The sequence below is a fragment of the Callithrix jacchus genome, chromosome 13 (genome assembly GCF_049354715.1).
Source record: "Callithrix jacchus isolate 240 chromosome 13, calJac240_pri, whole genome shotgun sequence".
Taxonomy (NCBI): Eukaryota; Metazoa; Chordata; class Mammalia; order Primates; family Cebidae; genus Callithrix; species Callithrix jacchus.
In genome coordinates, this window is record NC_133514.1 from 110,178,634 (window position 1) to 110,195,867 (window position 17,234).

Consider the following 17,234-nt stretch of genomic DNA (forward strand, 5'->3'; position numbering starts at 1 on the left):
TTCACCCTTACAAATTTTAAATGTATTTGTGTAAGCTTGGTATTTTATATTTAAATGTTTCATGTAATTTATCAGTGAAGCCACTAGGTTCCATAATTTTCACTGTTGGAAGATTTTCATTAGAAATTTACTTATGATATACAGATATATAGAGTTTCTATTTCTTCTTTTGTCAATTTTTAAATTTTATCTATTTAAAGATTTTTTTAAATTTTCTCCAAAGTTGTTGAACGTATTGCCATACAATTGTTATAATCTTCCCTTATGCCTTTAATAATCAAAAGATGTTAGTAATATCCCGTTTTCTCTCCTGATACTAATATTTTTCTCCTTTTTTAAAAAGACTCCCATCAATTATGGTTTATAAGTTTATTCTTTCTATTCAAATAACTTTGTCTTCATTAATTCTCCCTTTTGTTTCTTTTCTGTGTTATTGATTTCTGCTCACTTGTTTTATGCTTTTAACATTGGGTTTGTTGATTTCTGCTAACTGATTTATTACCTTATGCTTTTAATTTTGCATTTAATTTTATTATCTTTGCTTATATTCTTAAGGTTAAAATTTAGAAAACAAATCTTAAAGATTTATTTCTTTCTAATATTAGAACTGAATAGACCAATTTCATCTCAACACTAATGTAGCTGCTTTCTATGAATTTTCATATGTTCAATTTTATTTTTAAATAAAATATTTATAATTTACTTAGATTTTTTATTTTATCCATGTGAAATTTAAATTGTTAATTTCTAAATATGTCATTATTTTTACATGTAATTTATTTATTTCTAAATTTAATTCTGTTTGGTCAAATACCTTATTTTGAAATATTTTAAGACTTTTAAATATATTGAGACTTGTTTTGCTATCATACATTCTATTTACTATTGACATGTGTGAATATTTTATGTGCATTTGAAAATTCTTAATCACAAAATACATTTGGGTCTCCATGCTGCTTTCTGATTCTCTGATATTTATCTTTTCAGTTCACTCACCAAGCATCATAACAGATCATTTGAAACCTTCACTACTCTTCTCAAATTTGTAAACCTTCTCATCTATTTTTCACAGAAAATGACCTCACTTCTCACTGCCTAGAGAAAATAGATGGCCTCAGAAAGGATTGCTCTCACATTCTGATACCAAATTTAGAAACCTATTTTCCTTTTCACCTGATAAAGTAGAGGAGTTTTGCTTCCAATGAAAGGCTAATCCCTTTGCTCAGGAGTTTGTAGCTCTCTTTCATAAAGCTTACCCAAAAGTATATCCCTTATCTGTCATATATTTTAAGCTAGTGCCTTTCAAATAGTTATTTCTCTTATTAAACTCACAGCAACTAAGTTGGAGAAACAGCGCAACAAACCCCTGATCATCCTGCTGTTACCTTCGGATCTCTTTCCTCTCTCTCACAACAAAATGTCTCAAACATCTTTTAATATTATTTTATTTCCTCACTTTCTGTTCTCTCCTTTCTATACAGAAACTTCATTATCTTCCACTGAGGTAGTTAAACGCTATAATAAATTAACTAGAGCAACATGTGACCTCTATTTTTTTCCAAGTGATAAAGGCACTATTAGATTAGTGTAAAGAAACCTACCACGTACTCATAATTCTAATACTACCAGTGACAGACTCCTGGGTAGCAACTTTTTCATTGGAGTTGACATCACCATTCCACTAAACAGTGGTCAGACTTGTTCAAGAGATGGACGTGGATTTCCATGATTCTTTCTTCATCCCAAAGAATAAGACTTAATGAAATACGACTATGTATCTAAGACCCTACAGGAAAAAAGGAACTCACTGAAGAAAAAACATACTTAATAAAAGAATATAATTTTGGCATCTGCTTTGGAATACTGTTGCTATTGTGCTATTGTCCATATGCTAACAGGCATATGAAGAAGACTTTTTACATTCCTCTTCATCTATTCTAACCACAGCTTTAGCAGACTATTCTTGTATAAACTGAAATGCAACACTTCTAGAATAACATCTTTTTTTTCGCTGATGCCACAAATTTAGGGGAAAAAAGTGCTTTTTAGAAGGATTTTACTTTTAAGAGCAATGTGGTTATCTGCATGCATTCAGTAAAAAGCAACCCTATTTTTGCCACTTTATAGTTAGACAAATATATTGCACAGCAAAGTGCCTACTTTGGGGATCATATTTAAAATCAACTTCATATGAAAATCAGACATGATTTATGACAATACTGATAACAATAATCATGCAACATTATTGTAGTCCTTTGTGGGATCAGGGTCTATAAGGTCTTCCAAGGAAACTAGTAAAGGATCTTTTCCATGGCTTCAATCATTCATATAGTAGGTAGTAAGGAAAGTCACTCTCTGGCATAGCATAAACTTTAACAAACTTGGGAAAATACAATGCACCCACGTTGTAATTTCTGTAAGCAAACCTAGTGAAGATGAATTTTCTTCATTTTGATTTTTTTAGCCTTGAAATATACAATTGAATATGTATAATAGAGATTATTAAAAACATAACCCTAGAGTTCTTAAGTAATATCTTACGTGACATTTTTGGTATTCATAAAGGTGTCATAAACCTTACCCCAAAGTATATCCCTGATCTCTCATATATTTGAAGCCTGTGCATTTCTAGCAGTTCCTTCCACTTATTACTAAACTCACTGCAACTAAGTGGGGAAAGCAGCACAACTAAGCCCCTTTCTTAACCCTTCATCATCCTGCTGCTGTCTTCAGATCTCTTTCCTCTCTCTCACAGCAAAATTTCTCAAATGTGTTTTTAATATGCTTTTATTTCCTCACTTTCTATTCACTCCTCTCCATACAGCAACTTTACCATCTTCCAGTGAGATATTAACTACTCTACCAAGCAGGTAACTAAGTATTACTTATTACTTTATATAACATAAAGTAATATTACTTTAAATAATATAAAGTATTACTGTAATATATTACATATATTAATTATATAAAAGTGTAACATGCATTACTTTACATTATTAAAGTAATATCATATACAATAAGATTAATTTATATCAATTCTTATAAGTAATATAATGAATTGATTAATAATAAATATTTACATTAGGATTATATTTTAAACATTTTTGAAATTATCTTCTGGCAGTGCGTCATCTTGGATTTGATGATGGAAATCACTGACTTAGTGATCTTTCTCTTAACCAAATTAGTTTCTTTGAACAAGCTGTATCCAGAAGTAAGAAAAGCAGATGCAGAGGCCCTGACTTAGGAAAAAAGCACTGCATGACCTAGAAGCATATTTTACCATGAAATTTGCCATGTGCAAATGATGAAATAGTGCATGGTGAAAGAAGTAACGAGCTCAGAATTCCAATATAAATATCAACAGCTCTCAAATATATAAGATTAAGTTTAAAAAGTTTAAAAACAGATGAAAGTGTAACATCTAAGAAGCGGGGGGTAAGGGGATTGTGCCGAAGAGTAAGACCAGGGTAAAGGAAACAAAATAGAAAATAAAATGTAACAAAGCAAATTTAATTTGGTGACATAATACACCGAAGACTATGCTTAGCTCCCTGAGGTTGAAAAAACAGACTGACTGACATTGTCACTAAAACTGAATGAATGTGAGAATCAAGAAATGAAGTTGAAGATTTACATAGAAGTCAGGTTATGAAATGCTTTATAAGCTGTAAGAAAAGTTTTTACTTATCATCTGTGTACATTTAAGGAGTAAAAGTGCAGTGTTGTTACACAAATATAAGGCATAGTGGTGAAGTCTGAACTTTTAATGTAACCATCAACCAAATAACCTACATTGTACTCAAGTAATTTATCAATTTATCTACATTTATTATCAAGTAATTTATCTACATTTATCAAGTAGATCATCAAGTAATTTATTATCCCTCACCCCCTCCAACCCTTCTAAGTCTCCCTTACCTATCATTGCACGCTGGTTGTCCATGTGTGCATATTATTTAGCTTACTTATAAATCAGAACATTCCATATTTGACTTTCTGAGAAGCTTTAAGCTGGCTAGACCTCAGCTGATGCGTAATTTTAAAATAATGACTTGGGTTGCTGTATAGACAGGATGAGAAGGTGACAAAGGAGACCAGTGCTGGCTCTATTTCAGGAGTCCAAGTGGGATATGGGAGACTGGAGAGGAATTGACAAATGAAATAGATCAGATTGGGAGGAAGTGGTAGTACAAGGGAAATAAGTGATTCGATTCAGGATAAATTTTAGAGTTAAATTACCAAACTTCCTCATGTACTGACAAGAGGATGTGGACTTGGTGAGAGTTAACAAAGAGAAGAGTTCAGTATTGACTTCCAGGTTTTTACCCTTCTGGGATGTTGCTGCTACGAAGACCACAAATGTGATAAAGATATAATGACGACAAAAGTAAAATTCAGAATTGTTTTTGTTATTTCTATTGTCTTCCTTTAAGTAACACAGGCACTTAGGATATTTTCTCAGAGGAGAAGCATCAGATGCTGGCTGGTGAGTAGAAGGCTTAGTGTTTGGTACATGGAGTAGACAAGACAATGTGGATCAGAAGATGAATTATCCAATTGATCATTTTTTTTAAAATTTTGCTTGAGTAAAATTTATGAGCTTCCCATCCCCCCGGCCCCCCCCACACACACAGAGAGAGAGAAAAAAGCAAAATTTGCAGGAAGAGTGCCTTTTTAATCTCCCTGGCAATTGTAGTTCCTGCTAAATAAACTCACAAAAAATGTGTTAGTCACACTCTGGCAAGATTAAAAGCATGTACTGTGATTCAGAGGAGTAAAATCTTCTTCTGCGGAAAAGTACTGCAGTGGGAGAAGTGGAAAAAAATTATTAAGTGGGGATAAGATAGAATTGAATAGTATCTGAATATGTAAATAAGATGTATATAAATAGAATGTCATCCTCATTGGAGAGATTTAAAGGTGGACCTACTAGTGGGATATTGTTAAAACTGAATATTCATTTCTGATTGAAAAAAGAAAAAGCTCTTAATTTTCTATAAATGGAAAGAGATGTTCTCAACTTGCTGAAAATTATCTACCTGAAATTTCTGTAAACAAAATACTTAATGATGAAATATTAAAATTCCATTAAAGTCAAGAATAATTATGATGCCCAATATCACTATAATTATTCAACGCAGTAGCAGCACACTGGAATAAATCATTCCCCTCATCAACGAAACTCATGCAGACAACAAAATAAGCAGAATTCATCACACAGCTACTATCCGGGAATATTCAGATTAAAGAAATGCATAAAGCTTCTTAAATAGGATGTAAGGGCTTTCTGATCTGTAAGAATATTTGAAACATGTATAGAACTTATTAGATACAGTTCTTGTTTATGTTAAACATATTAACACTTGTTTAGCCACCCACCAACCTTGGGAAATTGTGTACAAGTATTAAATTTATTGTATAGATTTGTAAACTGAAATGTGGAGACATTAAGTTGTCACTAACAAAGATCTAAATCCAGGCAGTCTAGCTTAGAAGACTGGTAAAGTTTTTACCACTAAGCTTTCTCACTGCCTTGAGACGTTTTGTTTAACACCTATCCCTACCACCAACAACTCTTGTTTTTACTGCATATTCATTTTTTTCATTTCAGTTTTTAGACCATAGCAAGTACATTGTATGATTTACCATTACACAACATTAAAAAATCCTCCAAATTACCACTTGCTGCATTAGTATATATATTGAAGTGTGTATTTATTTAACTGATCAATCAATTAAGAAAATGTTGGGAAGTGGCTTCCCCACAGACACAGATTTTCAGACTCCTGTCTTTGCAACCTCTTTCACATAAACTCTTCCAATAATCCTTTCTCCACTATTTCATAATACTTCTGATTTTCACCATGAAAGCAAATCAAATGGCAAGACTTAAGAAACCTGCATACATTAAAATAGTTTGTGTTATTTAATAAATGATATTATTAAATTAGAACTAACATCTGGAAGAGGGGCACCTGGAGAGAACAGTGCCTTGAATGGTATATCATTTGTAATGCACCAAATGATTGCCTGTATCAGTGTAGACAGCCTAGAAAGTATTTACTGAGAAACCGAAATGGAATATTCATGTCTAAACCAAGCGTTGCTAATAATGAGCACTATAGTTAAGTTCAAGTATATTACATTTTAGAACTGAACTTCTAATACATGATATATCTTGAGTAATACAATAATGAAAAACATCTTCATACTTGGGATGAAGTCTTGATTAATACCTTAATATTAACCTATTTTTAAGTAAGCAACAGAGATCTATTTGCTGAATACACGAGTTTTCAAAGTATCATTAAAAAGAAAAGACCATTCAGCAAATATCACAAGTATTATTTTCTTAATAACGTTAATAATTTTTAAATTGAGGCACAAACTTACATACAATAAGAAAACAATTACATGGGGCACACCTATTGTTGATAACATTATTTTATCAAACTAAAGAAGAGGCATTCTCAAACAAAATAAACGTTTAGTGAGAAAAAAATCACATCTATTCTTAATTAGTTTTCTCTATCAAAGACCACTTTATGTATGTTTTAAGAAAAAGTAATAAACAATATGAAAATAATGTATGTAATCAAATTAATTAGCATGATTGTATGCCAATTCTACAGCTCTATAGCATGATAGAAGTATATATACTATATTTCATGGGTAGTATAATTTGAAAATAACTGGTTTCCCACTTTCTCTCCTCCCATCTTTGAAAGTAGTCTCCACATATGTGCAAAACAGATGTTAAACCCAATAGGCAAGGACTTCATGACTAAAACACCAAAAGCAATGGCAACAAAAGCCAAAGTAGACAAATGGGATCTAATTAAACTTAAGAGCTTCTGCACAGCAAGAGAAACTATCATTAGAGTGAACCGGCAACCAACAGAATGGGAAAAAATTTTTGCGATCTACACATCCGACAAAGGGGTAATATCCAGAATCTACAAAGAACAGAAATAAATTTACAAGAAAAAAACAAACAATATCATCAAAAAGCGAGGGAAGAATATGAACAGACAATTCTCAAAAGAAGACATTTATTCAGGCAAGAAACATGGAAAAAAGCTCATCATCACTGCTCATTAGAGAAATGCAAATCAAAATCACATTGAGATATCACCTCACGCCAGCTAGAATGGCAATCATTAAAAAATCAGGAGACAGATGCTGGAGAGGATATGGAGAAAGAGGGACACTTTCACACTGTTGGTGGGAGAGTAAATTAGTTCAACCATTATGGAAGTCAGTGTGGTGATTCCTCAAGGACCTAGAACTAGAAATACCATTTGACCCAGCAATCTCATTATTGGTTATATACCCAAAAGATTATAAAACATTCATTTATAAAGACACATGCACATGTATGTTTATTGGGGCACTGTTTACAATAGCAAAGACTTGGAACCAACCCAAATGCCCATCAATGATAGACTGCATAAAGAAAACGGGGCACATATACACCATGGAATACTATGCAGCCATTAAAAAGGATGAGTTTATGTCCTTTGCAGGGACATGGATGAAGCTGGAAATCATCATTCTCAGCAAACTGACATAAGAACAGAAAACCAAACACCACATGTTCTTACTCATAAGTGGATTTTGAACAGTGAGAACACATGGACACAGGGATGGGAACATCATACACCAGGGCCTGTCAGGGGTTGGGGACTAGGAGAGGCATGGCAGGGATGGGGGGATTGGGGAGGGATAACATTAGGAGAAATACCTAATGTAAATGACGGGAGATGGATGCAGCAAACCACCATGGCATGTGTATATCTATATAACAAACCTGCACACTCTGCACATGTACCTCAGAACTTAAAAGTATAATTTAAAAAAAAACCCACATGAGGAAGTACTGCTTTCTTGCTTAAAGTTATTTAATGACTATCCATTGCTTTTAGCATTAACTATGATTATCGCTTCTTGGCCTTTTCGCTAAGATCAATTGTAGAATTAACATGATTTACCTAAAGTACCTACATATTTCATATTAAGTTTTTTCCTAGTCAGTGTCACCTAAATTATGCATTCATGCAACCTGTTGAAATACAGTAAAGCCACTTTGGTTTTCTTTCAGTTTTTTGATCATGATCAGTTTTGTGCCAACTCAAGGCCACTGGCATAGTGTTTCTTCCTCCTTAAATGCTATGAAACCTCACTATTTGAATGGCTATTTTCTTCTCATTTGTTATTTTTCGGTGCAAATACAATCCACAAAAAGGCCTTCTCTAAAATTACCAAAGAATGTTTCCTCCTGTATTATCGATGTCAATCTTCTAATTTTTTTTCTTCAGGTTGTTTTATCTGTATTTACCTGTTTGTTCCTGACTCTTCTACTGGAATATACTCCACGAAGGCAGGAGTTGCATCTTTCTGTTCCCAGTTCTTAGCTCCTGGACAAATAGGCGAAATACACATATTTATTAAATGAGTAAAACAGTGATAATTTTAAAAACAAACATTTTTTTCATAAAACAAAATTGGTAAGTGACAGCTTAAATAAGCAAATTTTGGCATTATATTAGATTCCTTTAAGCTGTATAGCTTTGGGTCCAAAATCTTCCTTTACTTAGGAATGAGGAATCCACTGATAATAATTGCAATACTAGACCTTGATGAATTTTATTCAGGCTAACTTCTAAAGCATCTTTGCTTGTTCTGTAAATCTTTTCTTTCCTGCAAACCTTTTCCGAGTTGCGTATGCATTAGCCCTGTCAAACTTACTCTGTCTAGACTATAGCTCCCAATTTCACCCCCTCTTCCAGACCTGTTTGTCTCCTGATTTTCCCCATTTCAGTAAATAGTGTCACCGTCCACACAGTTTTGAATCCACAGAGTCTTCCTTAATCTTTCTCTTTTCTTTACCTCTTCACGCCAATCTGCCAGCAATTCCAGATGGTGTGATTCTTAAACGTTTTCCGAATCATTGTGCTTTTGGTCAGCTACCTACTTTTAACCTTAAATTGAGAGGCTGGCAAGTGCCAAGGCTTGCTAGAATGCTGGCCTTTATTGTCTGATAGAACGGACAGGCTTATGTAAAAGGAGTAAGCCATGGTGAAACGAATGTGAAGAGATGTATATATGTATACTGAGTGGTGCTGAAGAGATAGGTGGCTCTGACATAAAGTCAATGAAGGTGACGATGAAAATGGATGTGTACATATGGGGCCCACATGGGGTGAAAGGATGAAGAAAATGTTTAAACAAATAGCGTAAGACTGAAAAGTGAGTGCAGCACCATACTGCAGAGAAATTGTCTTCCAGCACCATATATATTGTTTCAGTTGGACTTTTAATCCATACGGGGCCGTTACTCAGATTAACATTCTATGTCTTTTTCATTAAGTTTGGTACCTGGACCATTATTACAGTGGCATTATTAGAAATATTTTCTGAGTTGTACATATTAGGAAACTCAATACCAGATAAAGTAAACATCTAGGTCACAGAGCAAAGAAACTAACTTAAAATTAAAAATAAAAATATTCTGACTTTAAAGTCCATACATACCTTTTATACCATACAACAATTCACCGTATGTCATTCACATGCATTTGGACAGTGCTAGTATAATATGTGATGGTCATTGGCACCTGTGGAATTATTTACCAAGTAGTATACTTGAATATGAAGAACATTCTGATGTGTGTGTGTGTGTGTGTGTGTGTGTGTGTGTGTTGTATTTCTCACTGAATAAGGAATAATTTAATTGACTGACCAATATCTGTCAGTGAATGACTAAGAATACATTTTAGGCAAAACTCAGCAGGGCTTCCACAGCATCTTCATAAGTGCTCCTTAGTTCCTACATGATTCACTGTTACTTAGTCTGCATTCCATAAAAATAATCTAAAATTATTTTTAAATCAAATTAAAAATTCTTACATTTATAATAGTCTGGTGGTTGCTCAATTACAATGTCAACAAACAGATGTGTAACTGAACTACATTTAGAAAAATGACATTGATCTGAAATAAATCAGTTCAGGTGAATTATTACTTTCTGTCTTGAAGACTGGAAATTTCTAAAATATCATCTGCCTGTTCCAACAGTGCAGGAAGGAGAGCTAGGCCTTTGTGGATTGTTAATTACAGCCCTTAGTGACGTACTGCACACTCGCACTAGAGTATATGCTTCGGAAAGGTGGTACTTTTAAGAAAATATAGTGTGGGATTTTCTTGTTAAAGATATTCTATGATACCTAAACCTATAGTTAGAATTCATTTTTTCAATTCTGTAGTTAGAGAGTCTACAATCTCTATAGAGGGTCCCATTAGGTCATTTATGATAATTTCAGTGATGTTGACTCCAAGATTCCGTATATTCCTATTGAAAAGTATTCACAGGCGATTCCTGTGCATTATTCTCTATAAAGTGCACAATGATTCCAGGTATTAGGTTTTGTAGAGCACAACACCAGTGACCCCTTTGACTATGCAAGAATACTTGTGTCATTTTGAGAAAATGCCTGGGGAGCTGGGAGATAGCATCAAAACCGATAGGTGTCTGGCTTGCAAATTCCTCCTCCTAATGTTCAGGAAAAAACCAACTTCTGCTTGCACAGGGTTTTTCTAACTTATCTCTGTGAAAGGATAGTGCAGTAGCACTTGGGGGTTATACATGGCATTTCTTCTATTTCGAAATGACCCAACTAAGATCTGACCTACCTGCGTGTTAATTCTGGAAAGCAATTCTCACTTGAGATATAGATCAAATACAAGATTCTGTATTTCTTTTCCTAGGACATTTGTCCTGTATCATTTATTGATTAATTACTATTGTACCTGACACCGTACTAAATATTTTAACTGCACAATTTCAACTAATACCATCAATGTTTGTGTGAGAAAAGCATTGTTATTCTTATTGGAAGAATTAAAAACAAGGTTTAATGTGGTTTTATAACTTGACTAAGACACATAGTATGTGACCACTAAACTACACTGTCTTCTGTGGAGTGCTGATTTTTTGACAGATCTCTCTCCCTTGTTCACTGTTATATTTCAGCTAAATTAAACTATCCATGCAATTTTAAGAGTGATAATTTCAACATTCAATAATATTAATTTGTTTTAAACAGAAAATGCTCATGACTAATAAACTAAGTTATTTAGATCTTGAGAATATAAAAGCTTCAAACTGTTTGCCTTATCGTTGCAGCAATTAAATAGAGTAAAATGAAAGTACCAAAAAATGTTATGAGTCCTTCATTATAGGTTAAGAACATTATCCTTGTACCAGTTTGACTAAAATGCAGCTGATAAGCTGTGTAAGTAGGAAATGTGTTTTTGCTGATAAAATGTCAGTAATACCAAACATGAATGAATACCATGCTAAGAACCAGGTTAATTAGGAAATGGCCCCTGAGTACCATCTGGCAAATAGTAGAGTTAGTGAGTTTAACACTCTCGCAGTGATGCAGAGCCAAGGGGTATGAACAAAGACATCGTTCTGATAATTAGAGAATCACAATGTTCTGAAGGAGTGGGAAGGTTATGATGTCAGGCTCCCTGTTTATGTCTGAATCATCTTCAAAGCACCACTTCCGGCTAATAGGCAGCCCATTTTCAAAAGTTTTTGTAAATAATGGCTCCATGCCTCCTGAATCTTGTGATTTAACATTTGACAAGTATTTTTCTTTTGGTGCTAGAAAATGCTGTCCTTGCATCAGGGTGAAATCTGACAGCATGAAAGGACAATTACGAGAATTGGCTATTTCAAAGTATTTTGAAGGAGCTTTGTGAATGTTAATGCAACTTACCATGTTCATTTTTACTTGACAAGTAGGTATATAAAGGTATATGGATATATATCATATGTATATATGTAGGTATTCTACATATTCTATGCATGCATGATTAAATAGTACAAACAACCCTCAATTTGGGGGGCAATATAAGATCACTGCAATAATATCCTTTATAAATATATCTCTATAGAAGTATTATCTGTGATTTGCATGTAGTAAGAATATCCATGTCTTCCACTCTCCTTCATTCCACCATTATTATATTTTCACTTTTTGTCTATCCCTTTCCTGTATTAATTTTACTAATCTACAGTCAGGTTTTACTGACGTCTCACTAACAAACACACTACTCCAAAACTGGTTTTTGTTTTTTAAGTTCTCATATTAATTCTTAGCACCTCACTCACAGCAGAAAAACTTGCTCCTCTAGTGTAGTAGCTGAGATAGTTCCTGGCAAGTTACTCAATGTTTGTCTACTTTTGGAGCCAAGCCACATACAGCCAAGTCTGAGAAGTGAATAGAGAGATGGAAATGGACTGGCGGCTTTGAATGATTTAAAGAAGCAGGAAAAAAAAAAAACAACAACAACCAAGATTTGGAAAGGAGGAGTGGTTTCCAGGACAGCAGGTAGACACTTTCTTAAATCCATCCTCAAAAATGATTCATTCTACATTCTCTGACATTCGAATCTCAAAATACCCTTTTTGAAGGCATCCTGAAGGATGTCATTTGTCTAGCTATATGACGAAAGAAAAGCAAGTGTGAGCAACTGAAACAAAAGATGATAGGAGTCTGATCTAGGAGAGTAAGGATTGTGACTGTTTTTTCAACACTTTACTTCCCATTTTCTCGCACAGTTTTTGACACTTAAGAGATGCTGTCTACATATGTAACTAGTGAATATTTATCATATGAGTAGAAAATTATTGAGTGGAACTTTGTGTAGCAATCCCCAGGCAAATAGTGTGCTATGCTTTGATTGTCTTTGTCCCCTCCAGGACTCATGCATTGCAAACTTCATCCCTAATGCAACCATGTTGGAAGGCTGGACCTAATGAGGGTGTTTATGTTATAAAAGCTTCACCCTTAAGAATTGATTAATGCCACTGTAAAAAGGGCTTGCAGGAGAGGGCTCTCTCTTCTGCTCTTCTAACACGTGAGGGGCAGTGTTCTTCCTCTCTGGAAGATGCGGCATCATCTTGGATGACTGAGGCCAAGCCCTTACCAGACACCAAACCAAACAGTACCTTTATTTTATTTTGGCCTCCAGAACTGTGAGAAATACATTTCTGTTGTTCATAAATTACCCAGTCTGTGGTACTCTGTTAGAGCTGTACAAAACAGAGCAAGCCATGGTGTTAGGAAAATTGGCAGAGTAGTAACACTTCATATATTTAGAGATTCAAGATTTCAAATTCGTAAAATTAAACCAAAATAATTCTGTAAGACTAAATGAGTTTATTATGAAAAACTAAGTATATCTCAATGGTTTGTAGCAGGTAATGCCATAAATGTGGTAGCAAAGTATGCATACATCCTGATCTCTCTGTCCTCCATTTTAAGTTAGTGTCTAATATCTAGAAAGTGGGCCCTTAATCTTGTCTGAAATTTTATTTCACCCAGATTGTCTCATTTCAATGGTGAAAACAACATGATTAAAATAAAGGGCTTTATATTTTTCAGTAATCGTCAACATTTTGCTTCTACTCAGTGTAAACGTACGTGGTACATGTGTATCTTTATTAATAAGGCAAATTCATCTTACAATAAAAAATAATACCCTGAAAGTCAGATGCCTTCATTCAGAATTTATAAAAAATTTCTAAGAAAGTAGAGTTGGTCACTCTAGATGCTTCAACAACCCTGCTGCAGTTATCATTACACACGTGGTAACAGTTCATCTCTTTGTCAGTACGTAAATTAGTGTAAAATGTGTTAAATTATTGTCCAAGCAGGAGATGTAGCTCTAAAAAAAAAAAACAAACACTCAGAGAATCTTGAGTATCACATAATTAGACAAGGTAAATTCTTGGAAGTCTGTTTGTCCATTATGTATTCATTTTCTTGTTAAATGACATATATAAAATTGATGTTTGACATTCTCATTCAATAAGCTTAAAATATAGAGGCTAAATAAAATTGCTGTGAATTGACTCACCCACAGAGAGTCTGTAATTAAGGTATGCGACTGACAACATTACAAAAATGCTATAAATGTGAGAACACTGGGTTACTCTTTTCTTTGGAAAAAGGAGACATATTTTGCTTGTATTTCTGCTGATATTAAAAAGTAGGCTACTTTTTTTGAGGTAGTTTGAAACCTGTTAGTTTTCCTTTGCATTTTGAGAATAAGCAGGACGTGCTCAAGAAACTGCATTTCAGCAATTGGAGAATATGTTTCCTCTGAAATTCTTGGAACAAACTTTCCCAACTTGCTCTGCATCTTGGCTTCTGACCACATAAAATAACACTTTGTATTTGTGAAGGCTTGGAAATTATATGAATCTGGTTTATATAATTGAGTGTGTTGTACTGCATTGTACTGATTATTCAGAGATTACTTAAATTAAATGGGCAATTATCCCTAGTTTTTGTAATAGAACCTTATAACTTTATCCTTTCTGTAAGTACCTTTTTACATTATTGAACTTTAGAAAGCAACTCTTTTGTCTGGCTTGGGAGTTTGCAAGCAGAATTCTTGGCAGTAGAACACCATTAAGAATCAAGTATCCAAAGCTTCTGGAGGGAGGAACGCATACCCAAAGGCTGACCCTGTCAGATCTAGGAACATAGTGATAGATGGTTCTGTTGCTATTTAATGATATATGTACTTGGTATGTATGGTAAAATACTATCCGCTTATTGAATATTGTACTATTGTCTGGTTTGAGTGTAGCTTTTCTCTACTTCCCTAAATAATGGGGATAAGATGAGATTATTGGCTCCAATCCCTAGGATACTGTTCTTTTCCTTGGAGTATTGGCACTAGTTCTTATGTTCACAGTAAAGCACACCGACAAAGGAAGATCCACCTGCTGCTTTCTGAAGCTAGAAGGCAAAATATTTTATGTGAACTCAGTTGATATTTCTTGAAACAGCTGTTTTGGAAAAATGACACAGAAACTGATAAAAGTATGTCAGTTTTACTTAATGTCACAAAAACCCCTCCGAGACAGAGCAAGCTCAGTTCCTCCATCACTTGTTGTAAAACCTGAAGTGATATTAGAAAAGAAATATTCTGACTAAACAATGTGTATTTAACTTTGAGTTCATAAGATTGAGTTTGCAAGGATAAAAAACATACTATAGTAACTACAAAAAAAAAGATAAATAAAAGACTGTAAGTGATAAATTTTTTTATCATCAGTGTAAAAAGCCTGCGGTTTACAAAGAGTGATAGTAGATCCATTTTTAGTTTAATATTATAACTGCTTGGTGTTTTTAACCTTTGCAAGTTATTTTTAATTATCTGTTTAACAGCAGAATTTGTAAAGAAGTTGTCATTAAATAAATAGCATGGTTAAGGTTTTCATAATTTTCCTATACATTTTACACATGCATATTTTACCAGTGTTCTAAAATATTACTTTTTAAAAATTGATTTAATCAATTATTTCAGCACATTAAGGTGATTAAAGACAACATTTACACACAATAGAAAAACTGCTTCATTCCCAAGCTGTCACATTGTAGGACACCTACAGTGCTTAGCAGCTTTTCTTCTATACTCTTCTTCAGCTTCCTGACTCAGGTACTGCTGTCTCCAAGGGCTCTGTCCAACCTTCATTTTAGGGCGAGCTCTAGTGAAGATCGTCCACATCTGGCCTGAATACTCTTATCTTCATATTCTTTCTCCCCAAAGTTGTATTACAACCTACCTACAATCTCATGCCCTGATGTCCACATGCATCATTCCCGAATCAATACAACTGTTCAGTATGTCCTCTTTGGCTGAAGAAACACAACAGGTCAGACAAAATGATTCCTCTATCAGTACCTAGAGAGAAAATTCAGGTTTTACTCTCCATGCTCCCACCAGCCCTACTGTGTTTCTTTTCTTTTTATTCTTTTTGTTTTATTTTTTCAAATGGAGTTTCACTCTTGTTGCCCAGGCTGGAGGGTGCAAAGGCAAGATCTCAGCTCACTGCAACCTCCGCCGCCCAGGTTCAAGGGATTCTCCTGCCTCAGCTTCCAGAGTAAGGATTACAGGTACCAACCACCATGCGCAGCTAATTTTTTATATTTTTAGTAGAGACGGGGTTTCGCCATGTTGGCCAGACTGGTCTCCAACTCCTGATCTCAGGTGATCCACCCGCCGGGGCCTCCTAAAATGCTAGGATTATAGGCGTAAGCCACCATTCCTGGCTGACCCCACTACGTTATCTAGTCAGCCTCACTTCCATTCTCCACTGGATACATTTAACACATCTAGAAAAGTATTTTCTGCAGTATCAGTTTTATGATTTAACCGTGGAATCTCATCCCCAAAATGAAAATGGCATTATGTGATATTTGAGGTGAAAAAACAAACTATCTGCATTTCTAACTTCCTATTTATATGAGAAGCATGTTTTTAATAAGCTGATTGACATATTTTTGAGTCTAATCTACATCATACAAAGATGAATGAAAATATTTTACCTAAGAAAAGATTATAGCCTCTGTCCTTATCATTTACAGATCTGAGCATACGGCCTATAACACTTGTGTGACTGGCTGATTCAGAAAGCGTATTTGCTGCTATTAAATTGAAATGGTGTATAATTAACCCACATACTCTTAACAACCTCATTCTTTAATGTTTGAATAAAAGAGGGCCCATCTTACTATTAGTTCTATGTAAATGGCACATTTAAGAAAAAAAAAAAAAAAGAGATGAAGCAAATAGGGAAACTTTGTTATTTAAAAATCAAAGTTGCCTTGTAAGAAAACATCACACTGTCACAGGATCTTCAGGGTGTTGCTTAGCCAGCCGGAAACCTCTGTGGCTGGTGACGTCTCTGCTTGAGTTTTGCTTGTGCCCACTGGGCTCGTCTGGCCCACTCGGCCCAGAAGACTGTGCTTGGCTTGTACTACAGGCTCAGATCTCACACCTGCCAAGGGTGACCCGGGCACTGAGCAGCGAGGGGTGTGTGAGTGAGTAAGCTCGGGGTCCGGCCACTGTAAGCACTGTTGATATAGCCCCATTCAATAGCTAACATATTACTAATGCAGACATAAAGAAGTAAAACAATATTTTATCCTTTTGATTAAAAAATGTTATAAATGTTTTCAAATAGATACAGATACCAAAACTAGTATACAAAACTTCTATGTTGCCATCTCCCTGTTTCAAGAATTACCAACCCATAGCCAGTCATGTTAAATCTGTAATGCCACTTCAACCTAACCTGCTTAACACAAAATCGGTAGAAAAATTCCAGATATCATATAATTTTATCTGCAAATATACCAAAA

The 17,234-nt window shown here is 34.5% G+C and overlaps 1 long non-coding RNA gene across 1 annotated transcript in view; it reads right to left on the minus strand.

Moving 5' to 3' along the window:
- The window catches only part of LOC108587903 (uncharacterized), a 44,811-nt gene extending 28,493 nt beyond the window's left edge, over positions 1–16,318 (minus strand). The window contains exons 1-2 of the long non-coding RNA XR_001906678.4: positions 15,656–16,318; positions 8,342–8,420 (exon numbers count right to left, since the gene is read on the minus strand). This is a non-coding gene — a long non-coding RNA (uncharacterized LOC108587903). The remainder of the gene's footprint in view (positions 1–8,341; positions 8,421–15,655) is intronic.
- Positions 16,319–17,234: the final 916 nt, after the last annotated feature.